A 25,296-nucleotide genomic window follows, 5' to 3' on the forward strand; every position below is an offset into this window, starting at 1 on the left:
GAAGGGCAATCAAAACAATTGAACACGACCCTACTTATGTGGCACCTCTTTCATTCAGGGTTTTGGCCATTACACGCAACATACACTTAGATGACCATGTGTTAGCCCAACCTTACATTGATCAATTCCTTACGGAAGAGGAACTGCACGTTGCTAGCTGCCTCAACTCCTGGGACATCTTTCATGATGTCTTGACCTATATCATCCAAGCTTCCATATGACCATGTGAACTTGATCGTCATGCTGAGCTTGAATATAACCCTAACCTCTATACTTGGCTGTTGGCCAAGTAACTTGCCCCACAAAGTCCATGTGAGCCCTCCTTCTTCCCTTGCTAATCCTAGGAAGGATTCCTTTAAAACTTAAGGAAGGGGGGGGGGGGGGGGGGGGGAGCAAAGTGAGAGCCAAGTGATGTAGCAAGGTGTAAGCCAAGTGATGTAGCAAGGTGTAGTGATGGATGAAAATGATCAACTAAATTTAAATAGGAAAGAATGCAAGGAGGAAATAGATGTTGCTTTTGAATTATTTCCAAGTTTCATACCTTTTAAGCAGCACGGAAAATTTTCACATGCATTCTTTCTTGGGTTTTTGTTAGTAATGAGTCAATTCACAACGCTAATATTGGCATGGTATGATGACAAACACCTACCATGGTAGGACAAGAAAAGGGGGGTAAACTTCCATTCACTAAAGAGGAGCTGACAAAGTATGGGATCAGTGTTGAGACACGTGGATTTAGCCAGTTCACATTCAAACATACCATGAATTTAGACGATGCCATCCTGGAAGAGCCGACAGTAAAGGAGTTGGTGGATAAATGCAACCTCCGAAACTATGTGAAAAAGGTCGACAGGCTGTAGATTACAGCATGTGCACTGACTTTTTAAGGAGCTTTGATGAAGATAGGAGCTGAGGCACGGTCATAGTAAGGACTGGTGACCAGGAAAGAAGGGTGCAAGTGCCCCTTAATGCAACTATTGTTGAGAAAGCCCTAGGGCTTGTGTCCAAGAAGGAGAGGCATCCAAGAAGAGATGTATATACCATGATGGGAGTCAAAAAAGAGAACCTACACACAGTGGATGGAATCAGTTTGGCTGATATTCCAGACCCCGCAACAAGGATGCAAGCTAAAATGGTCCACGCCCTTTTCTCAGGATAGAGATACAACACTTTAATGAACAGAATCGGGGTGCCATTACTAGAAAGCATCGCTGCAAGAGTTCTAGAGGAGGTGGATTGGAATGGTTTTGTGTAGAAAACTATCAAGAGTTTATCCCTTGCAGCACTAGTTGGTGGGGAGTCTCCTACTTCTACTACACGATCCGCAAGGAAAAAGCCTGCCTCGAAAGCCTCCACAATCAGATATGGCGGTGTCCTAACGGAAATCATCAATGAGGCTATCAAGGATGCTGGTGTAGATGAAGAGCAAGCTGTGTACCAAAGCTCACCTCACCACGAGGAAGAAGGCTCGAGTAAAAAGACAATAAGCGACAAAGGAGAGCTAGAGGTACCACCCACTCAAGCGGCTAAACGATGGGAGCAAAAGAAGAGTGACAAGAGCCAGAAGAAGAAGAAAGAAAGACTAAGCAAAGAAGATTGAGCCCAGATGAAGAGGGCTCAAAGATAGTCAAGAAGGGTGGAGGAGGAGCGAAGGAAAAAAGAAGAAGAAGAAATCGAAAGAATTAGAGAAGAATCAAAGAGGGCAAAAGAAGAGAGGCAAAGAAGGGCAGAGAAGGAAGCTGAAGAATTAAGAATGAAAGAAGTGACTGAGTTGGTAGAGGCCACTCATAGATCTGTCGAAGAAACCCATGGGGGAGGAGAGATCAATCCTTTGAGTCCCCACCATGAAACTGAAGCAAGTGGCAGTGTGGAAATGGCACCAGTAGTTGTCGGCAAGGGCAAGTCCCTACTGCATCCCCTGCCTTTCTCCTTCATGCTAGTACCAACCGACGCCACAACCACAACCACCCTGCAACCCACGCTCTCTCTAGACACAACACAACTGATGAGCATGATGTAGTTACTTGTCAGTAAAGTGGCTGAAATTGTACCAAAAGCCAGAGCAAAAAGGCTCGCTACCGCAGATGCCGAGTCTAGGCAAGATCCAAAATGACACAAGCTAGAGGCATCAACCACTACAGCCCCTACTCCCATGCCACCTAGTGCCGACTACGATGCTTATGTGGCTGAGCTTCTAGCACAATTGGACAAGGCAAAAGAAGAAAAGAAGATAGCCCTGGTGGAGTTAGAGAAAGAAAAGGAAACATCGGCAGCCTTAAGGCTAGAAGTTTCAAAGCAAGGAGCCAACCAAAGAAGGGAAGTGAAAGCACTACAAGATCAGCTGGAAGCAAAGACCAAGGAAGCCTAGGACAATAAGAGTCGCCTAAGACAAAGGCTAGAAGATGAAGAGCAAAACCTAGTCGCAGACCAGCGAAGCTTGAAGTTACTAGTGCAGCAATATGCTGACTTGGAACAGAGAACTGCCAAGTTGGAAAGGTACTGACAGATAGAAGCTCAAGAGGGTGAGCCAAGTGAGCGACAAGAAGATGCCATAGCTTTCCGTCTATGGTATGAACTTCAAGAACAAGACAGATTGGAGAGGAAAATAAAGTTCCTAGAGCAGGAAAGGCCGGGAGTTCCCGCAACAGAAGCACAAAGGCTGTAGAATGAGGCACAACGACTGCAAGATGCATTGGAGATTACCAAGGGAGACATAGAGACCCTCATGGCCATGGCTTTCACCCAAAGAAGATTACACCTTGCAGAGATCCAAAGTCACGAGCAGCTTGTGCAAGAAAAGTTAGAGCTATTTGCTGAGGCAGAAAAAAGATTCAGCATTGCAAATCAGGCAAAAGAAATTGCTGAAGAACAGCTGGCTTGAAAATCAGGTAAAGGAACCAACTCTGGTTCTTAATGAATGAGCAACAGCAGGTCATGACAACCTTGGCAAGTGAGCTAGAGGAGGGAAAAAAGAAGATGGATGAGAGAGCCAGTGAGTGGGAAAAGAACAATTTTGAAAGAGTTAGGCATTTAACATAGAACGCTTGGCGGTGGCTGAGTACGAGAGAGTGCTTGCGGAGTCCAGGGTAGAAGCTACTGATGTATGTGCCAACACACAAAGGCAAGCCTTCCTCAGCACAGTACTACATGTCACCCAGGCGGAGGGCAATGATTTAGTGGAGAAGTTAAGAAGGAAGCTAGAACTGACCACCCGAGCACTAAAGTATGGCCTTCAAGGACGGGAGCTTCCAACAGGCATAGGAATCACAAAAGAGCAGTAATTTCACTACCTACGCCGTGCCGGCCTCTCCACTGTTGAGCCTAAGGAACTTGGGTTTGAAGAGCAAGAGCAGCCACTGCCACCACCATAAGCGGTTCCATCAGTTGTCGAGCGGAATGTCAAAGAGGGTCCAAACTTTCAACAAGATGCTGAAGAAGAGCAACGAAGAAAGCCCAGTCTGCCTCTACCAGACCTCCCACCTGAAGAGCTCGAAGATGCCCATATGCCTGAGCGCATTGTGGTAGCCAGAAGAAGAAGACAAGAACTAGTAGAGGAAGTCCAAAGCAGAGCACAATCACTGCCAAGACAATTCCCTGAAGAGCATGTGCCACTACAAGGGGATCCCCATCCTATCAATTGGCCTCAGGAATTGGTCATATGGCGTGAACGGGAGTTCCAGATGAGGCCATTTGAACTTTCATTTGCTTATCCACGCTCTCTGGACCGTGCTTTGCCTCTAGGTATTCTAGCCAAGATCAAGGATCTGGCTAATGATCTTGCAAACATGTGGACAGAGGAAAAAAGCCTCATAATAACCAGATGGAGGCAAGAGCCTGAAGACTACTAGCAAGACAAGGTAAACAGGGTTCCCAAGACCGTCCAAGGCTACGAGGCACAGCTGAAGTGGCGGAGGACGATTTGGGATACCAATTTTGATGCCTGGATCACCTTCTACAGCTCGCTCCTTGAAGAATGCAACGACCCCATTTACATGCCCTACTCATATAGGCATGGAGTTGACTATGATCGAAATATTCATGGGGATTTTGACTTTCCTAAGATATATAATGTTAATGCCCAGAGCCCCGAGGAATGCCTAGTCTTTAGGTTAGAGGATCTCCTCCCATCTATTAACCACTTCCTCGCGGATTTTTCTTCTTTCCTAGATCCAGCCTTCTTAACTACCTATAATTATCTTAGGCTTATCAAGTTCCTACTAATACAGAGCCACAGCTGAGGAAGCCCACCTCCCTCCACTCTTTTTTGACATCAACCTAGGGATAGATAGTAGATCCATGACTAGATTAATGATGAGGACAATCCTGCTTCTCTCCTTTTGCTTAGAAATCTTAGAAGATATGAATGATACTCGCTTCACGAGGTGCAATCATCCTTTCTTTTCATCCACACCTCTGAAGGCCCGGGCCGGTATTAAAGAATATCTACAAAGTCGTGCATTCCTATCCCAATGCTTGCGACCGCCTCTTAATCCAATTGAAGGTGATAGGCATTAGCCAAGACATCTTCCTTGTATGCGATTCTTCAAAAAAAAAAAGAAGAGAGAAAAGAAAAAATAAAAGAAAAAGAAAAGAAAAAAAAGGGAGAAAAGAGAAGGAAAAAAAAAACACGAGGTCTCACTTCACTCACTACACCTAGGGTTTACACCTAGCCCCCCCCCACTTCACGCTTAGGGCACATCAAGGGCAAGACTTCCAAACTTGTCACCCTAAGTTTTGCACTGCACCACCAACAACACACGAACTGGGTCCTCAAGTGTGGGACATTACCAAGGGCTCACTCAAGGTTAGACCCATCTCCCAGTTCCACTACACCTGCACTTACATCACACCGTGAGACAAACACACCCCTTAGGGAGTGCACAACTTTCCCTTGCAAGCTATGACCGTGACTGAGTGAATGGCACCCCCAACTAAAGAAGACCATCCATGATATCCGCTAATGACCAGAAATTGTTCCATGAGTCGGAGAGGACACCACTACAGCAACTTCAGGATCTCTTGCATACTCCGATGGTTGGATGGACCAACATGCTTGATGCAACCGACCATTTGCCTGTTGATGGCTACCATGACTGAACCAAATCAAGCAGCAGGAAAACTCAGTGATGGACCCACCATTGGCATAGATTTTGGAACCTCATATTCTCCAAATGATTAGAGATCCCCATGATTATCAGCCGTTGCAGAATGGAAGCTACAACTATGCGCATCTTCATGAAGTCTAAAGTACATCGGAATCTCTCCCGGTCATCGTTAATCAAGCTCCATCACCTCTCATTCACAACAGCACCTTTTGATTGTGGTCATCTACCCACCAGTTCCACTTAGCACCAACCCCAACTACCCCACTACTCCCCACCACAGCGCCATGGGACTGGCACTCGTCTAGGAGGGGGGTAATGTTAACCGTCAGACAAACAGCGTGGAAATTTTGGAAAAGCTAAAGCAGAAGACAAAGGCCAAGGCAAAATGAAACGAAGGACCAAGGCGCGCAAGAAAAAGTGCAAGTCAATACTTTTGTAAAAGAGCGCAAGCGCATCATGATTTAATTTAAAGAGTGCCACGTGCAATTTGTAAATATAGACGAGCGGTGGAAAGGAAGCTAGGAAGATAGAAGGACAATGGGAAAAGGGCCTAGGCCATGGCCGGCCATGTAAAAAAGGGGATAAGGGGATGATTGCCCAAAAGGGATTTAGGGTTTTGTATATAAAGTTGAAAAGTGAATGAGAAGCTCATTCTTGTGTGTGGCCAAAGCTTCTTCTTCTTCTTCTCTTGTTTCTTGCCTTCTTGCTTGTGCTTGAGTGAGGGATTGAGTGAGAGTGAGGGAGTGAGGGAGTGAGTGTGTGAGAGTGAGGGATCGTGGAGAAGAAGCTCCCCATCTTCTCTCTTCATCTTCTCTTCTTCTCTTCTCTTCTCTTTTCTCGCGCGGCTATGGAGGATGGAGCTCAATGGAGAGGGCTTGAGGTTTCTTGAGCTTTCCACAAGGAGCGTGGAGCTACCGGAGTGCAAGAGAGAGGAGGGAACTCGATTGAGCATCAAGGTAATCTCACTACACCCGTAAGGTAGGCATTGCGAGTCGGCTATGTGAGAGGTAGCCATGGTTGCTCGGCTTGAAATGCTTGATCAATAAGCGGTTCGTAGGTCTCGGGGTAGAGCTCCGTAGCTCCCTATCCACCAACTACCAAGGGAAGTAAAAACCTTGTCCATGGGAGAATACCTCCTGCCTCAACTAGAATTAACTTCTGAAATCACCTCTGATAGTGAAATAGAAGCATGGATGTATTGTTCTCCCTGTTACATGACAGTCGTAGAGACAGAGCAGAGACATAATAGATACAGAGCAGTAACAGATACAGAGACAGAGCAGATGAAGAACAGAGACAGAGCAGATACAGAGACAGTCACAAAAATAGTAACAGACATAGAGCCATAGACAGAGGTAGAAGCAGAGTCAGAGGCAGTAACAAAAGCAGAAGCAAAAATAGATGTAGAGGCAGAAGATCTGTTCTTCTCCTACAGAGCCTCTACAGAAGCAGAGACAGAGCCTCCAGAGGAAGAGGATGAAAATGATGAGGAAGAAAACCAAGCAGGTTATGAAAGTGCAGATGAAGAATTTCCTCTGCCAGCGGATGATCTTGTTGATGTCCCTACGGTGACCTTAGAGGCCGAAGATCTCAGGGTGCTAGATGGAATGACCATGGTTCCATTTGGGTTGGCTAATGGACCACAAAGTATGCAAAATCTGTATAAGCAATGGATTGAAAGCATAAAAATTAAGTTCACCAGTGGCTCCTGTCGCCCTGACCATTCAGTCTAGAGAAAAGATGATGATGATGCCCCTTGTCTCAACAGAAGCCAAAGCCCTCAGAGGCACAACCTCTAGAAAGTTCATGCCATGTGATATTCCTAGATGCATCCTCTGAAGATGAATCCCTAAGTCCAGAAGAAATTACCACTTACACAGAAGCAAACAAAGCTCTGATGCCCTTCCAGCAACCTCAACAGACAAATGATCATATGTTCAGAAGGAGGACACTGGTTCTAGTGGAACATTAGACGAGGATACTACTCTCTTGAAAGAGCTAGACCTCTTTCCAAAAGCAATCCGTGGGACATTTATCCGCGAAGTGAAAGGTGAAAGACAAGTAACATTCTTGGATACTGACGATACTAAACGTCACCTGAAAGTGGGTCTCAATCTTCCAGAAGAAGAACTAGTGGTCCTGCGAGACCTACTCAAAGAGAACTTAGACGTGTTTGCTTGGTCATATAAATACCTAAAGGGGATTGATCCCATAGTATGTCAACATCACATTGACCTAGAGCCTGATGCCAAACTTGTAAGGTAAAGACAAAGGCGAATGAATCCTAATTACTATGCTCTGGTGAAAGTCGAATTATTGAAACTTCAGAGTTCATTTATCCTGTGGCTAAACAGTGAATGGGTTTCGCCCATTGTGGTAGTACCCAAGAAGAACGGGAAACTTCAAATATGTGTGGACTTTCGAAAGCTCAATTCAAAGACGAAGAAGGATCATTTCCCTATCCCTTTTACAGACCAACTGTTGGACACAGTGGCCATGAGTTGTATTCCCTCTTGGATGGATTCAGCAGATATAACCAAGTCTAAATTGCAGAAGAGGACCAATCTAAACAAGCTTCACCACAAAATGGGGGACCTATGCCTATAGAGTGATGCCATTTGGGCTCTGTAATGCTCCTGCCACCTTCCAATGAGTAATGATGGCTGCCTTCCAAAATCATCTTCATGATTTCATTGAGGTGTATCTTGATGACTTCTGTGTCTATAGCTTAATCCACGAGCACTGAGGACACCTAGAACAATGTTTTAACAGATGCCGTGAGTATGGGATTTCTCTCAACCCCGACAAGTGTGTCTTTGGCGTCTCATCAAGAGTTCTTTTGGGCCATATTGTCTCGGCACAAGGGATTGCAACAGACCCGGCAAAGATTGAGAAGATTGCCACTTTAACAACACCAACAAACCTCAAGCAATTGAGAGGATTTCTTGGCCATGTGGGCTACTACAAAAGATTTATTGCACATTTTGCAACCAAGGCAGCCCCTCTGCACAAGATCCTAAGAAAAGATGTGGATTTTCTTTGGACTGATGATTGTGAAGAAGCCTTTAATACCCTAAAACAATGCCTTATCCAAGCACCTATTTTACAACCTCTTGACTGGACGAAGGAGTTTCATGTGCACACAGATGCATCAGTTGAAGAGCTAGGTGTTGTCCTACGTCAAAAGGGCCCCTCTAAATTAGATCAACCCATTTATTATGCAAGCCGAAAGGTCGCTGATAGGAAACGGAACTACACAGTGTTGATAGAGCTTGAATGCTTAGCAATGGTGTTTGCACTGGAGAAGTTTCGACACTATCTATTGTCAACGCATTTCAAGTTCTACGTGGATCATGAAGCCTTGTCCTTCCTAATGAACAAAGCAGATGTTAAAGGACGACTAATGAGATGGTTACTCCTATTCCAGGAGTTCGTCGACTTTGAAGTAGTCACTAAGCCTGGCCGTTCCAATGTCCTAGCTGATCATTTGTCACGGATCCCTCAAACTGCAGAAGAAAAATAGGATGATCCAGACCTCCCTGACGCTTCTTTGTTTCTAGTTGAGACAATTACTCCCTTGTATACAGACATAGCCAACCTCCTGGCAACTTAACAGTATTCTCCTGGCATCTCAAGCCGTGAGAAGAAGAAGCTTTTGTTAGAATCATCCCCCTACACCTTGCTAGGTGGTGCATTGTACAAGAGGCAAAGATGAAGTGCTACGAAGATGTGTTACAAGGGATGAAATCGGCATAGTATTGAAAGCATGCCATGATGAACCATGTGGTGGACACTTCGTAGGAGAAACGACAGCCAGGAAGGCTCTATTAGCAGGATATTGGTGGCTGGCCCTCCACAAGGATGCATACGACTACTCCAAGAGATGTGATGCTTGTCAGTGAATGGGGAAACCCGCCAAAACAAGTGCCATGCCACTACAACCCATTCTTTCCCTAAAGCCGTTCGAGAAGTGGGGGATTGATTTGTGGGTCCCATTGATCCACCCACCAGACAGAAGCAGAACAGATACATCTTGGTATGTACGGATTATGTCACAAAATGGTGTGAAGCTAAAGCCCTGAAATGGGACGATGGTAACAGCGTAGCCCTGTTCATGTATGAGAATATTATCACCTGTTTTGGCAGTCCCCTTGAGCTGATAAGTGATAGAGGTACTCATTTCCTTAACAAAATCATGGAGGAGCTGATAGAGCTATATAAGATCCACCATCGCAAGTCCACTCCCTACTACCCTAGAGCCAATGGCCAAGTTGAAGTCACCAATCGCATCCTTTTCTCGATTCTGACAAGAACAATTGCCACACATCGTCACAGTTGGGATGATTGACTTACAGAGACCCTCTAGGCATACAAAACCTCTCATAAGGCAGCTACAAGACAAACCCCTTTCCAGCTAGTGCATGGTACAGAAGCCGTCTTCCTTGTTGAATTGGAATTTCCCTCTTTGCGAGTGGCAGTTAAAGAATGCTTCGGAGATGCTGAGTCACTGCAACGCCGTCTCTTGCACTTGGAATGCTTGGATGAGATACGACAGATGGCCCTACAGTGCATGGAAACTACTCAGGCGTGATGCGAGGCCTATCATGACAGTTTCATCAAGCACAAGGAGTTCAAAGAAGGTGATCTTGTCTTAGCCTATGATTCGCAATTTGGCAAGTTTCCTGGCAAGCTTCAACAATGGTGGATGGGCCCATACAAGGTACTTACTATCAATCCTAACGGCTCTGTTCAAGTGTAGACCGTTGATGTCTCTGATGATCCTTTCTTGATCAATGGCTATCGTCTGATGAAGTACTTCCCTCCCTGGGGATCTTGACAATCACAGTCGACCTACCCTTCCCCTTTTGGGCGTCACACTATGCTTCTCGTCGTGCTTCTGATAGCCCTTATGATTCCCCTCATGAGGCGGTCTCGTTCTGCTAACCCCTCGTAGATACCTCTCAACCCGACCTTGTTCTCTTCTCATCTGATCCAACAACGGTGGCGAGGTTGGTCCTGACCCATGTTCTATTTCTTCACGAAAAAAAAGAAGAAAAAAAAAGAAGAAAAAGAAAAAGAAAAAACAAACAAACAAATTGTTATGGGAGAAAATGCAGAAATTTCCTGTCATAATAGGCCTCGTTTCAAGAAAAGGTGAAAACACCCTTGGGTGAGAAGCTGACTGTGGAAAAGGTGGTAACACCCCGCAGTTCAGGATAGCTGACTCATCAGCAGCAAAAATTTCCAGTAAATAATTTGAAGCCACCTCCCTTGGTGCACTGTTTCTGCAATATTAGTCCGTTTTCCCTTCTTAATAGACGACTTTTCTTATAAATCATTGAAGTATGAGATTTTTAGGCTACCTCCCTAGGTATGCCTCATCTTCAATATCCTGATGACAACAATAGGTGACATGACCTTCATCACCAACCCCTTGAGTGATGTGAGCTTTCATCCTAACAGGATGGGGATGCACGTATGGGCTGCCCTCTGTATCTATCAGAGCGTGAGACAGAGAGTGGGGTGAGTGACCAGTCTTTCCCTTCAAATTAAATGAGAGGTGAGATGTGTGAACGGAGTGTTGCACGCACGGGATGGGCCTCTAAATGCACAATGCACGATCTGTTCCTATGCACTGCACCATAAGGCTCCCTGGCCTTTCTTCATGCACCGTATGCCGGCACAGGGCAGGATGCACTATTGCACCAATCAAATGTGCAGAAGGCATACAACCTCTGCACAAGTGACAGTGAGGATTACATTCATGGGTTTCAGAAATGGGCTGCCCTCTGTATCTATCAACAAAGCGTGAGACAGAGGGTGGGCTGAGTGTGATTGGTGTTTCTTCAATCAATTATCGAGAGGTAAGGGTTGAGGGATGTTACAACCATTGGAGTCAGGTACGTTTCTGTTTCCATATGCACCCACGGGATGGGTCTCTGCCATCAGCACAGGACAATGTCACTCTGTTTAGTACACTGCACTACAAGGCTCCCTGGCCTTTCTCCTTGCACCTATGCCAGACGAGTTGGACGCACTGATGCACCATCAATGGTGCACCCTTGCATACTCTCTCTGCACCATTCCCTTGTCGATTCCTAAACTGGGTGGTGTGAGCTCTGGGTTTCATCATTATTTCCTCGAGTGATGTTAGTAGTGGGGCAAGTGACTGTTCTTTCAATCCATTTGAGTGATCGTGAGTTGAGTGCAATATCCCTTGTCATCGATGAATTTCCTGTGATTCCTTCAACTAGCTACCTCCCTAGGTGCTGCTGCATGGTCCCTGCCCCGAAGGACGAAGGACGTGTGCTGTGACGACACCTTGCTACCTCCTGTAGTCGACAATGATACAAGAGGCAACCTCGATAGTCGACATTCCTCCTCGGGAATATGGGCTAAGTTTTTCTAACCCTACACCTTCTGTTTCTTAGTAACGGTCACGTCTTAAGTGTAAGGACATCGTGGTTGGTCTGATGTGTGGTACTACGTCCTTGATGTTCGGTTTACCCTTTCTGTTAAGGTTTTAAGTGTGGGGACGCGTCCCTGCGCGTTATGTTGCATACCCCCATGCATATACCCTGCTATGATCATGCATCTATGCCATGACTTCATTTTATGCTGATGGGGTCCCTTCCCCACTCCTCCATTCTATTTCACTCTGTCCACGGAGCTGTTTCTTGATCGTTTGCCCTTAATCCTTTGTTTTGCGATTTTTCTATGTGAACGCACCCTACGTCATTGAGACTTACATACAACCTTACAGCCTTGCCCCTTTGAACTGCCCATTTTTCCTTTTTACCAACTCTCGTTCCGACAGACGGTTCTTAACTTATTAATTTTTAAAGCAATTCCCGTAAATTGGCCGGTTTTCCATGTGAACGCATATTTCTTGCTTCGGAACCCTGATCTGATGTGCTAGCCCTGTCCTACCCATTCCCCTTGATACTTTTCCTTTTTAGTCCCTGTCATTCCAATGTACGGTTGGTCCGTATTAATTTTTGTGAATTTTCGGGCATTTTTCATACCCATTTTTCACATTTTTCCATGTGATCCTGCCCTATTTTTACCGGATTTCCAGTTTAACTTGATGGCTATGTCCTTTAATCCTTTCCCCCACTTTTTCCTTTTTCCTCCCCCTCTTTCGACTGCCAGATTTTTAGTTATTACTTTTTTCGAGTGTTTTCGGATGCGTTTTTTGTGTTTTTTCCATGTGAACCTCTCCCAAGTTCCCCCAACCTAAGTTTTGATACATCAACCTTGTGAATCCCTTTCTTCTGGACATTTTTCCTTTTTACTGTCCTCTATTTCGGTGCACAATTCTTCTTGTATTAATTTTCAAGTCCAGCGGCCTATCTTGATCGGAACTGTGTTTTGCCATGATAGGGTTGTTGAAAACATTGTTCTGCACATTTTTCCTTCTTTATGCACTTCGTTCGAATGCACGTATTTTCTAATATTAATACCCATATGTGTTTTTGGGCTTGTTTTTTGCGTTTTTCCCATGTGCAAACCTTGATTTTGCCCCGGACCCGGTGCTGCATTTTTCCATCATTTTCTCCTTGTCTTCCGGCACATTTTTTCTTTTTACGGATTTTCTATCCAACGTACGGTTTGGGTTTGGATTTTTCTATGCCGTGTGACCGTGTTTCTCGTGTCGCGCGTGAACGCGCCTGTTTTTAGTTTTATGCGTCTCGGGACGCCCCTGTCGCCTCGATACCTCACACGTCGCCGTCCCTGCCCCGTTTGATCCCGTCATCCCAAATTTCTTTTACTCCCGCCCTGCACATGCGCACGGGACGGGGGTGCATTCCTTTTTCACACCCATAACCCATTTCTTTAAAAAAAACATACACACAAAAAAACCAAAAAAAAAAACCAACAAACACTCACATTAAAATTTATTTATTTTTTTAAAACCACACACATAAACAAACACTAAAAAACACAAATCAAATAAATAATCATATAATCAACTTTAAAAAAAACAAACATACCATTAATTTAAAACAAAAAAAACATAAATTTAAAAAAAACAACAAAAAAAAACACAAGCCGTTTACCTGTTTTTCTGCGCAGCCATCGATGATCACTTCTCTCCTCCGCCTCTCCCTCGTCCGCCTCCTCCTCCCCTCCTCTCATCCACCTCCTCCCCTCCTCTCCACCACCTCCTCTTCTCCACCACATCCACCTCCTCCCCTCCTCTCTTCCACCTCCGCTCGCCTCCTCCCCTCCTCTCCTTCTCTTGCCGCCGGCCCTAGTTAGTAACTACTAACCTAATCATTAACTTACAATACTAATCTAATCATTAACTTACAATATTAACCTAATCACTAACTTACAACACTAACTTAACGCACTAACTTAATCTCATTGACTTAACATATTAATTTAACCTAATTCCCCTAGGTTACTCACTTAACCTAATTCACTTAGGTTACCCCACTCATATCCTTAACTCCAGTTACTACCCTAACCCAATTACCCTTCTTCTAACCATCATTTTCCCGTGTAGCCCATGTTTTTGCCCCTTTGCCCCTGTTCCTCCTTTGTTCCTCCGTCGCGTGCGCACGTGTTCGTGAGCTGGTAGCAGGCGTTCATGCGCGAGGACACGCTTCCGATTCGTCCATGCGGTGGAGTGTTGCAGTTAGATGTTCACACGCAGTCATCCTCCCCTGTTCACATGCAGCTCGGGTACCGCCTTTTAATTTCCAAACCCGAAAAATATATAAAAACACATAAAAATACACATGAAACACCTAAAAACTTCAAAAATTCATTTAAAATCCAAAAAAATTACAAAAATTTTTCTAAAAAAATTTCAACATTGCTCAAATCATTTGTATTATTTTTAAAAAGTGGTAATTCAAGAAAATAAATTACAAAATTTTCAAAATTTTCAAATTCTTTCAACAATACATCCAAAATGAGTAAAATTCATTAAAAATTAGTAAAAATTCAGAAATATTTCCAAAAAAAATTCTAGAAAATTCCACAAATCCCCTTGCCCCTTTTGCCAATAATTTCTCAATTGAAAATGCTTCCATAAATGGCTAAATTATTATTTAAAGCTAAAACCCTAAATTTAATACTTCACTCGCGAAAATTCATTTTAAATTCTAAAAATCAGCTGAAAAATCATGGATAAATTAAAACACATTGTTGACACTTATTGGATTGTTGAAATTCCACCCTTATACTTCACAACATGTTCATGTATCCTATATCCCGTTTTAATCATTAAAAATATATTTTTTAAAACACAAGAGAGAAGAAAAAAAACCATACAATATACAAAATAAAAACACACCTAAAATACGCCTTTTAAAATATATATATATATATAACACAAACATACTAATGTGCTTTATTTTTTTCAGTTAGTGGGGTTTATTTATTTTTACTGGATTCCTTGCATTTGGGGACTACTCAGTGCACCTTCAGTTTATTGCATACACACCCCTACCAGGTATTTATTTTTTAGTTTTATTCATTTTCATTATCCCTTAACCACAATTAATTGCTAAAATAATTTATATTCACCTACTTTTTCGCGCGCGCTCGCGCTAAACACACAACTTTCTAATAATTTAAAATCAACCAGCCGTTCACTTTGCACGCGCTACGTATGCTTAAAAGGCACCTTAATTTTTAATAAAAATGAACCAGCAGTCACAAAAAAAAGCATGTGCTGGCAGAAAAGCACTCCACATCACTATTAATTTTTAATTAATGAATTTGCATTTAGAGACCCCAGTATAGGAATCGTAGTTCGGGTTTCCTTAAAGCACCATTTCACCCTAATAAATTGTAATTAAAATTTTAAGAAGGAACCACCGTTTTCTTATTAAGGTTTATAACCTAATAAAATTTCACCCATTGTTAATAATTTCTTAAAATGAACCCTTCACTAAAACCATTTCCCCTCACTGCACTTTTTTTTTCTCCCTTTTAATAAACATGCTTTGTGGGATGGGTGCGTAAAGTCCTCTTAGCTGAAATTGTTTGTCAAAGTTATGGTCAGGTTCTGATTAGATTTTTATGGTATTATGGTTTACTTATATGCTACGATTACGGGTGCGATTTGCAATTTTTCTTTCTTTTTTGCCTGATACAGGGTTTTGGGTACCTGCTTGTTGCATTGCATGAAGTTTTCGATCGCATATGGATAGAGGTCATGTCGATTTTTTTCTAGAATGTGGGCTGTTTGGGGTGGTAAATTGGTTAGCTACGTCTGTGTGTGTCCTTCTTTTGATTGATTTCTTTTTTATAGCTATTTTGGTTGTTTTGCAGGCATTCTTTGTGATTGTCTGTGTTTTGTGGTGTGTGTGTTTTCCATCTAAATGGTGCCTCATGCTCCTCCTCCTATCCAGTATGTCCCGTTGATTAGTAGGGATTATTCTTCCCTACTGGCTTTTGAGCCTATAGAGAAAGCAGGACTTGCAACTTTCGTGGCTGCTTCATTCCCATTGATTCCAGACGATCCATCCTTGTGTGATGAGTTTATTGCATCATATAGTAAGAAGTCGGGCCTGGTTCATGGTGCTTCCATGGTGTTGACACCCCGAGGGTTAGGGAAAGCTTTGTCTCTTCCCTACAAAGGAGAGCTCTTTGTTACAGCTAGACAATTATTCTCCAATGATGAGATTATCAAGCTGTTAGAAAAGCGGACCAAAGAGATTTTGGATGTCAAGAAAGTGATAAACACTTCAGGAGTATCTTTTTCCATGATCACTGATTCTCTTTGGAAGTTAGTCTGCTAGTTCCTCCAAGACAGGTTTATGCCTACCAAAACACCATCCCATTATCTGTCCAAAGAAATCTTCACAGCTTCCAGGATGGTGTTAAAAGGGGTGGCCATTGATTGGAGTACTTACCTACTTACAAAGATGAACCAACATTTTGTCAAAGTGACCAAAGGGAATGTCATAAATGTCTCTTATGGTTCCTACTTATATGCTTTCTTGACATACTCAGGCCTTAAGAAGGGTGTGCTACCACCTCCTCCATCTGATCAAGTTCCTCCCCCACCACCTTCAGAAGAGTCAGAACCTATTGACATAGAGGATCTTGATTCCCCTCCTCCATTGGTCATTCAACGGAAGCTCTTGAAGCGTGTGGCAGATAAAACTCCCTCAGTACTTCCTTCAATCACAATTCCTGCTACATTTGGCAGTGATCTCCCTGCTTATCTCACATGCAACAATTTATTCAGGGCGCATAGAGAGGGTTCTTTGGAAATATCAGTCCCTTCACTACACAGTCTAGTGTCAGGAGATGCTATTCCATTCCTTTGTAATGACATACATAGTTCAATTGAACTTTCAGTGATGGCTTGTGTTCAACAGCTGTATGCTTCTTTCTATGAAGAGCTGATGCGGTCCAAAGACCAGTTGCATAAGGCAACCACAGAGTTAGCCTCTGCTAAAGACACACTTGCAGATCTGTTTAAGCAGATGGAGCAGTAGACCCAAATGATTGAGACCCAGAGAGAAGAAATATATTCTTTGAAGATTCAGTTGGCAGAAGCTCAATTAGAGGTCACTAGAGTCTTAGAGGAGAAAGAGAGAATGTCCAAAGAAGCTCAAGAGTTTCAGACTCTTTTAGATGCAAAACTGTCAGCTTTACAAACTGCTCATAATACAGTGGAATCACAAGCTTCCCAAATTAAGCAATTGCAAGACCAACTAGCACAGTCACGGTCCATTTCTCCAAGCCCCAATGTTCCTATGATTCCTTCTATCTCTCAGCAGGACTTGGTAGTTCTCCAGAGACAGGCCACATTGTGTCCATTGTTTCAAGATAAAGTGGAAAGATTGCAGTCCAGGATGGATTTGTTATGGTCTATATTTGAGCACTTTCAGGAGTATGTTCCTTCGGACCATTCTTTCTTTGTCCACTATCAATTGCAGAAGTTGATCTTCTATATGAAACTTCCAACGATGGATCTTCCTCTTCTAGAGGATGGTTGGAGTGGGGCTTGGTCTCTTGATTTGCTGATAGAAGTGGTCCGTATGGTGTTTGAAGATTCTGTGACGACGGATATCATGTTGCTGTCTTACATGTATCTATGAGGTGATCTGTTGATTTCAGATGATATAGATCTGGCTTGGTATGTGGGGTATATAGTTTTGCAAGCTGTTTTCATGGCACTCAATGATTGATTCTGTGGTCCTGAATCAACGTCAGAATACAGTTTCTACTTATGTGCAGAGTACTAACCAACTAAGGGTGGATCTCCTCGCTTATCTTTCCAAGAACCATCCATTTGATTCATCCTTTTTTTATGCCTATCAGAGAAGATCTGTCTTAGGTCCCTCTGTTCCTAGCCTATTGTACTACCAACAAATGGCCCATTGCTATGATACTTATTTTTCCCTTTATCAATCTAACTCAACAGCTACCTTACCTCTTCTTTTCCAACCTCAAGGTTTTCCACAAATTCCTATATTTATCTATTATTCTTTCATCGAAGATCGAGTTTTTTCTCTTTCTCCACCATACCCTTCTCCATCTATCCATATACCTTCTACTTTTCTAGTTTATCAATTGACACCTTTTCTAACTGATTCACTTAAAATTTCAGCCACTCCTTCTTTAGCTTATTCCTCCTCTTATGATTTTGCCTACCCATCTCTTCATCCTCTTTTGCTTATTCCACTTCCATCTCCTGCCACTTCTATTTCTCAATCCCCTCAGTTGGTTAGTGAGTATGAAGGCTTTGATCAGCAGATTCCGAGAAGAAGAGGATGGAGCTCGACTGATTCTCTCACAGGACCACAAATTAACTGGCCATTAATTCCAAGGGACTGGACAACTGCTAAAATGAAGGGCATAGGCATTCCCATAACGATCAAAAGGCCATTCCAAAGCTTTGTATGAATGTCAATGTGAACATTGATTCCCAACAGTTAGATGCCCTATATTTTCATGCCCTATGTCTACCTAATAGATACCTTGTTTTGCTAGAAAGGATGTGTTGCCTATAGTTCTTTCAAAATCCTCCAAACCCTAGATGATCTGTGGATTACAAGCCCTTATGCAGCCAATGCAAAGGTGAAGGCCACACTGCAAATGACTGTCCAAGCCCAACTCCTGTAAAGGCTAATGGCACTGATAGCCAACAGAAGGTACAAGAGCCTACCTCCAATCTAGTAGAGTTGGAAGTTGCCGTTCTCACGCGTGCCAAGAAGAAGGAACCAGTTGTTCAGAATGAAAATAATTCTCCTGCCAAGATTGTGAAGTTCAACCTGCCAACAGAGGGACAGAGTAGTATAGGACAGAATAGTGCAGTACAGAACACTATAGTGCTACAAAGAGTCACAGAGATAGTCCCAGAAACAGGACCAGAGGTCCAGGAGATAGATGATACGGAAGCACTTCTAAAAACAGAGGAAGTGCCGATGCTGCCATTGCTAGAAGAAAAAGGAAAGATGAAAATGGGTATAGCCCCATTCCCCAGCAGGCTGGAGAAGCCTGCGGATCCTGTCAAAGATTTTTAGTGGAGATATGAAGCTCTGTTGTTAGAAATCAAGCTCACCGTCAGTGTGTCTTCATCTATGACCGAAATCTATGACAGCTAGTGTGTACAGCTGTCTACATGTGACTATATTAAATAAGTCGGGTTAGTAGTCAGTTAGTGACCTCACTAGAGTTAGTCCATCTAGTCTACATTTACACTAGGTCACTTTATCTTGTAGAGTGGGTGCTTTTCAGTTTAGAGTGTGGAAATGAAAGAATGAGCTTGAGAGCCTGAAGGCTCATGGATATGGTGTTTTCCCTATCTCTCTCTCCTCTTTGAACATGGTATCAGAGCATTGCCAGGTTGAGCTCTCTGGAGCAGGAGGGAGTCAAGAAGACTTGAAGAAGTTGAAGAACAAGGTCTTTTGAAAACAAGAACAGGCTGCCATTACTCTGTCAAGGTATGCATTTGCTCATCTTGGACTCCATACTTTATCATAGTGGTTGAGGCATTTCTGGGAGCCTTGGTGGGCATCCTTGAGCATCTGCAAGTGGTCATTGAGCCTCATAATGAGGAGGACCAACTGAAAACAAGGCCTAGAATTCTGCATGATCTGTGCCTGCTGATCTGGGTGGACAGCAACCTATCAATCTTCAATGGGGCACCTGGACAAGATTCATAGAGCATGTATGCTCACTATTGAAGGTATCTGAAGTGTACAAGAAGTAAATGCTTGTGTGGGAGCTCTGTTATGAGCTAGAGTAACAGACACAGACCTGTAATCAGTTCTGAACTGCTGTAAACATGAATGGACATCATGCATTCAGTCATTACTGACATACAGGAGCCTTGTACTACACTCAGAAGGCATCTTTGGAGCACAATAATGTGTCAAAGCATGTATACATTGGATCAAATGTCTTGGAGCTCAGATTTCTTGCTCAGAATACTCAGATCTAAAAATCATTGACAGGCTAAAAACTGTCATACACAGTCAATGACAAGTATTGTGCATTACTGAAGCAATATAGGAGTATGGAAATGACTGCAAGTTAATTGCCAAGGGCAGACGGGATGGCAGGATGTTTACATTGGATGCGACCATTCCGAAACTCAAGGCAGCCATGTTTGCACATGATGAGAGTGCCATTCGGGATGTAGAGATTTGGCACAAGCGGATTGGACATGTCAATGTACAAAAGCTGAAATCCATGCAGTAGAAAGAAGTAGTACTTGGATTATCTAAATTCAAGTATAATGATTTTGGTCATGTATTCCCTGCATGTCATTTTGGGAAGCAGGCACGATTTCCTTTCATGAGACATGTAAAAAACAGCACTAGGCCTTTACAGTTGGTGCACTCTGATGTCTGGGGTCCTTCACATAATGCTTCTTTTGGTGGTGCACGGTATTATGTCTCATTTATTGATGATTTCAGCAGGTACACTTGGATTTATATCTTGAAACATAAGGATGATGCGGTTGATGCATTCAAAGACTTCAAGAAACATGTTGAAAATGAATTGGGCTGTTACATATCATGTTTGAGATCAGATGGAGGAGGTGAATATGTCTCAAACTACTTTGACAGATATCTTGCTAAACATGGGATCAGAAGACAGCTCACATGCAGTTATACACCACAGCAAAACGGTGTTGTAGAGAGGAAAAACAGAGCTTTGATGGAGTCAGCTAGAGCTATGCTGAATGAAAAATATCTACCAAATGGTTATTGGGCTGAAGCAGTGGTGACTGCTGTATATGTGCTGAATCGAACCCCTACAGCAGGGATTCATGATGTCACTCCGTATGAACCGCTGTATGGTCATAAACCTGATATTTCACACTTGAAGGTATTTGGTAGCATTGCATATGTGCATATACCGGATGAAAAGAGGAAGACATTGGATCCTAAGGCAGTGAAAAGTGTGTTTATTGGATATGCACAGGAATGGAAAGTTTATAAGTGTTGTGTACCTTCTACCCATGAGACACTCATAAGCAGAGATGTGGTATTTGATGAGTTAGCATCTTGGTATGGGAATCCTGTTGCAGTGCCTACTGATGGCTCACCCAGTATGAGTCATGCTGAAAATACTCCTGCAGAGAGTACTTCCATGACTGGTCAGACAGGTGATGTATCATCTACAGTGAGTCCTTGGACAGGATGATTACGGAGTCACACTACTGCATCCACTGACACGGATATGTCAGTGAGGGGGAGAACAGATAAGGGAAAAGAAAAGGTTTTTGAAGATGTAACAGGTCCACTCACTGCAGGTTATGATTCATCTAGCAGTGACAGCTTCGATAGTGAATTGGGGATTCTGTCTGTTATGACGCCAGGTGCTAGGCAGAGCCGTTATGTGCCGCCTCATGAGAGGCAAAGTCACAGTGAGCCACAGCTCAGGAGATCAGAGAGGGTCAGACGACCTATTGACAAGTATACTTACACTGGATATTCAGTCCGTCATTATGCTTATATGACAAAAGTAATAAGTTTTAGAGAACCAAGTAAGTTTGATGAGGCAGTTGTAGATGAGAATTGGCGTGCTGGTATGGATGAGGAATATTCAGCTTTGGCTGAAAATGGTACATGGGATTTGGTACAGTTGCCTGAAGGCAAAACACCTATTGGATGCAAGTGGGTGTATAAGGTAAAATGTAAATCAGATGGATCATTGGAAAGATATAAGGCCAGGCTGGTTGCAAAAGGGTATGCTCAGCAGTGTGGTCTTGATTATGAGGAGACTTTCAGCCCTATAGCAAAGATGGCTATAGTTAGAACTGTGATTGCTTTGGTAGCAACTAGAGGCTGGAAACTATGGCAGATGGATGTAAAGAATGCATTTCTCAATGGAGAAATATAGGAAGAGGTTTACATGGAACAGACTGAAGGCTATGTACATCCAGAATTTCCAGCACATGTATGTCGGCTGAAAAAGGCATTATATGGGCTGAAACAGGCACCCAAAGCATGGAATGCTCGCATCAGCAGTTATTTACAGCAACATGGTTTCCGATTGGGAGATGCTGATCATAATCTGTTTGTGAAAAAGATAGATAATGGCTATGTTTTCCTAGTTGTCTATGTTGATGACTTAATCATTACAGGAGATGATGAAAATGGGATTGCTGAAATAAAGACATGTTTACAGACTGAATTTAAGGTCAAGGACCTTGGAGAGCTGAAATACTTTTTGGGGATTGAGGTTGTCTCTACACCTCAAGGCATATGGCTGCTACAGAAGCAGTATGCTCATGACATGTTACAGAAATATGGTATGGCTGATTGCAAGCCTATGGATACGCCTTTGGAGCAGAATGTCAAGCTGCAGATTGATGTTGGGACAAAGATTGAGAATGTTACTATGTACAGACACATGGTAGGCAGCTTGATCTATCTCACGATCACTAGACCTGACTTGAGTTATGCTGTGGGGCTGATCAGTCAGTTCATGCAGAAGCCTCGCAAACCACACTTAGATGCAGTCAGAAGAATTCTGAGATATGTAAAGAGTACCACAGATCATGGGCTGTTTTATGCATATGGAAAACCCCTTGACTTGATGGGGTACACTGATGCTGACTGGGATATTCAATAGTTTTTGATATTTTTGAATGGTTTTAGTATGAGTTATGAGGTTCTGATGACCTTCTGTAAACCTCTGTAAACCTTCTGTAGAGCCTCTGTCTCTGCTCTGTAGCTATTATGTATCTGCTCTAGTACTATACTATATTGTTCTGTAGACCTTCTGCAAGTGTTCTGTAGAATGTATATGTGACTTTGGGAAAGTTTTCTAACTTTTGGAAAGGATGAATCTAAGTTCAAAAGAGCTAAAAAAAATGGAAGAAGTAGCTGCTGAAGACTGAAGAGAAGACTGGGTGACAGCGACAGTAGTGAGCTATGAAGAGACACTGTAGTGGCTCTGGTGTCTCTTCACATCAGACATACCTCTTGGGAGGTGCATCCACGACCTATAAGAAGGATTATTGAGAGTCATTAAGAGAGTATTGTAGTGAGGAGATGATGTACTATTGATAGAGAGAGAGAGAGAGAGCCAGAGATAGTCAATTCTATCAAAACAGTGTAACTATATATGAGAGATTGAGAGAGAAAACTATGAAGACATTGAAGATGAATACTATGTGATTGATTTCCATTCAAAAATGGTGTATTATTTTATGTTCATTGTTCTATTGATGGATTCTATGAAGATGTTGGATTCTATCAAATCTGTGGGAGATATCTACTATGATGCTGCGTGAAGATTTTGTAAAATATTACACGGCGCAGCAAACAGAATCTGAGAAAGAGACAGAGAACACACAACAGATAAGAGGAGAATCAGTAAATTCTTTAACTCCAAAAAACTAATACAAAGATGGCTCTGTCCACCCGTGTGCTTCCACTGTGTGAAGCTTAGATGGCGATCTAGACAGAAGATAGGTGAAGAGCTTAAGGCTAGCTGGAACAACAACTCTGACTGGGTGAAAGATGAGTGATCGATGGCTGTGAAGGGGTTTAGCTTTTATAGCCTGCGAAGGCCGTGAGGTTGGCCTGACCGACCTACCATATAAGCCTCCACTAGTCGGCTAGGGAATATTCCTTTACCATTGGGTCCGGGGGCAGCAACCAGGGGCCGCTTCCGTGGCCCCCGGACCCCACAATAGGGGCCCCTTTTAACTCCCTTACCCCACAACTCGATGCAATGTGCCTCGAGTTGCTACTAGCTTAACCACTCCGTCTAACCCAAAGATTAGACCCACAGCGGTCACCTTTTTGCCATGCGGTCACATAGACCTCATTTGATATACAAGTCAGGAATCAACCAATTTCCGGGCTCACATTTGGCTTCTCCTCATAATGGGGGCCTTACAACTTTGAGAACCATGGATCATTGGTAGCACCTAATGAGGGTGGGGCATTGATCATATCTAACACCCCCCCTCAAAGTCCACCCATAGGTGAACTATCTCCTCGGCCCAATGCCGAGTCTCTGAAGATGAACTTGAAGCAGATCCTTTGTAAGTGCTTTGGTGAAGATATCTGCTCCATTCTTCACTGTTGGACAGTAGACCAATTCCACTATCCCATTCTCCATCAAATCACGCACATAGTGATACTGGATCTCTATATGTTTGGTGTGTGCATGAAACACTGGATTTTTGGCAATGGCGATGCAAATCTGATTGTCACATCTCAGCAGAGTTGGTTCTTCATCCTGCACTCCCATATGCCATAGAATCCTTCTCAACCATACTGCTTCGCATGCAGCAAAACAAGCTGCCTTGTACTCTGGTTCGGTAGAAGACAATGCCACTGTTGGCTGCTTCTTACTAATCCAAGAGAAAATTCATGAACCCAAAGAGAAACAATAACTAGAAACTGACTTCCTGGAATGACTGTCTCCTGCCCACAATCTGAGTCACAGTTCCCCACAAGAGAAGTTCCGAAACTGTATGTGATACCATAGTCAAGAGTTTTCTTCAAGTATCTGAGCACCCGCATCCCAGCCTTCCAATGACTCTCATGAGGTTTTTTTGAGAACCTGCTCAAAACACCAAAAGAAAAACTGATATCTGGTCTAGTTTTACACAAGTAGATCAGACTGCCAACCTCCTAGATGCGCAACGCAAGAGTCATAGAAGACTGGGGCAATGGTCTCATCTTCTTAGGTAATCAAACGAAGGTTGTAAGAGTAGAGATGCACTTGGAAGACTATGCTGGTTGATGATCTAGATGCCATCTCCACCATACTGAAGGGTGATAGTCAGATTAGGAAATCCTATGGGGCTTTAACCAAGTATATCTCGTGCCTTGAGGATGAGCGAGATTGGATGCATATTTTTGTTACCACAGATGTGCTTGGCTTCATCATTTCAGCTCCCTACCCATTCTGAGAGGAGTGCTTCAAAGAAAAGCAACCCAGGATTGGGATCTCTTTGGATGATTAGTTTCGCTTGGTTGTCGATAGACTCCCACCAATATCGTAGGTCCCCAGTGAATCCATGGGTTATGTGGTTTACTGCATTGATCTGCGAGATTCCTTGATTCCGGTAGAGGGAGTTGAAGTAGCCAAACATTTCATGGAATACTTCCTCTATTTCTCTTTGCTTCAAAGAGTCGATATTCTATAGAGGGAGATTGTTGATTTTGTTCCTTCTTGTTTTTTCTTCCGCCTTTGGCGCTTCTGCATTCATCATGTTGAGCCATGGTGTCGGGTCATATTCGTCATCAGACTCATTTGGTCTCATCCAGTGCTTCCTGGCTTCTATGTATTCATCAAATGCAGCAGCCTGTTCTGCTTTGGCAATGGGATCCGGGGTGAGAGGTCTTTCAGGATGTGTTGCTTGCCTTGATTTATTTCTGGGACAGTAAGGCTCCCGACATTCCTCATTGTTGCAAGTATACCTCCCAATGTCTGTTAGTGCTGATGTAACCTCGACGGATAACTTTGCATTCACCTCCATAGGTGTAGCTATCTCCTTACACTTGGTCATGCCAAATGCCTTCAAGATCTCCCATGCATACTTCTTCTGAGAGATGAAGATCTTTCCTGGCTCTTGCCAGACTTCAATCCCCAAACAATAGTGCCTTTCGAGTTTGGTTGATCATATCTTCATAGTCACCTGTAATAAGAAGGTCGTCCACATACAGGACAATCACTACAGACTTTTTACCATCCCTGTAAACATACAAGTTAGCATCTGAGGCACATCTTTTGAAGT

The sequence above is a fragment of the Lygodium microphyllum genome, chromosome 15, assembly GCF_053477565.2.
Source record: "Lygodium microphyllum isolate KBCC chromosome 15, Lygodium_microphyllum_v1.1.10, whole genome shotgun sequence".
Lineage (NCBI taxonomy): Eukaryota > Viridiplantae > Streptophyta > Polypodiopsida > Schizaeales > Lygodiaceae > Lygodium > Lygodium microphyllum.